The sequence below is a fragment of the Pinus tabuliformis genome, chromosome 3_2 (genome assembly GCF_031772625.1).
Source record: "Pinus tabuliformis cultivar Carrire ecotype Pingquan chromosome 3_2, CPIR1, whole genome shotgun sequence".
NCBI lineage: Eukaryota > Viridiplantae > Streptophyta > Pinopsida > Pinales > Pinaceae > Pinus > Pinus tabuliformis.
In genome coordinates, this window is record NC_142302.1 from 670,324,108 (window position 1) to 670,325,666 (window position 1,559).

At 44.6% G+C, this 1,559-nt stretch overlaps 1 pseudogene; it reads left to right on the forward strand.

Annotated features, from left to right (window-relative positions):
• The first annotated feature begins 371 nt into the window (after nt 1–371).
• On the forward strand, nt 372–1,256 carry LOC149182428 (inositol-3-phosphate synthase pseudogene; annotated as a pseudogene).
• Nucleotides 1,257–1,559: the final 303 nt, after the last annotated feature.

Consider the following 1,559-nt stretch of genomic DNA (forward strand, 5'->3'; position numbering starts at 1 on the left):
GCACGTAGAGTTGGGGCAGAGCGACTTGGTAAAGGAGTAAACCTATTGGTTGGCACTCCTGGTAGACTTCTGGACCATCTTCAGAACACCAATGGCTTTATATATAAGAATCTAAAGTACAATGCTCCTCTCACCGCAGCTCTACCTCCCGAGCTCGGGATCGACAGAGTGAAGTTGCAATGCATGGAGAGGAAGCCCCTCATATCGGCTTCCCCGCTCAGTTTCCACCGGAGCAATTTCTGACATCAACTTTCCAACATCCAGGAGGAGCCGAAGACCTGCGGTCTTCTTCGAAACAGTAGTCCTTTGTACAGGAACGCATTCGGCAGCTAACTGCATTCGGTCCTTCAGCAGCAAAGAATAGTGCCAAGGTTCTTGACATTAACCTACAGAAGCAGCTGCGGCCCTACATGCAAGGCATGAATCCTCTTCCTGGTATATATGACCCGGATTTCATACCGGCAAACCAGGGTGAGAGAGAAAATAATGTCATCAAAGGCTCCAAGAAAGAGCAACTGCAAAAGATTATCCAAGATATCAGAGATTTTAAATCAAAAACAAAGGTGGACAAGGTAGTCGTACTGTGGACTGCTAATACCGAACGATACAACGATGTTATCGTGGGTTTAAATGACACAAAGGAAACCCTGCTTGCTTCTCTAGAAAGAAATGAGTCTGAAATCTCGCCATCGACTTTGTACGGCTTGGCATGCATTCAGGAGAACGTTCCCTTCATAAACGACAGTCCTCAAAACACCTTCGTTCCAGGATTGATCGATTTAGCAATTACAAAGAACAGTATCATCGCAGGAGATGACTTCAAGAGCGGGCAGACAAAGATGAAGTCGGTGCCGGTCTTAAGCCAACTTCGATTGTGAGCTACAATCACCTCGGTAACAACGACGGGATGAATCTGTTAGCTCCCCAGACTTTCCGATCAAAGGAAATTTCATAGAGCAATGTCATTGACGACATGGTTGCCAGCAACGCCATTCTTTACGAACCAGGAGAACACCCAGACCATGTCGTCGTCATCAAGTATGTACCTTACAAGAGAGCCATGGACGAGTACACGTCCGAGATATTCATGGGAGAAAAAAAACACCCTCGTAATCGACAATACATGTGAAGATTCGCTTCTTGCAGCTCCCCTGATCTTAGACTTGGTGTTGCTCGCTGAACTCTGTACCTCGAACCCACGGCAATTGGACGAGCTCCAGACATTCACCAGACTCGAACCCCGGACCGAAACATAGTGGGCCTTTTTCTTCTTGTTCAAGATAAGCGACGATAGCGAAAGCCCTGTTGAATGCCAGGTGGGACCAGGGTTACGATACCACTGCCAGGATTTTCGAGAACGTGGACACCATTACCCTGATTCGTTGGTAAACAGAATGAGAAAATAAAGACTTCATTGGCTGGATAGGAGATTGAGTACCCTCCAAATGTCATTTTGAGTTACGTTTTGTTTGGATTTATTTTGTATTTTTAGTTTAAAATTGTTTTGTATTTATTGTATTTATTTTCATTTTTATTTGATTTGATTTGTATTAATATAA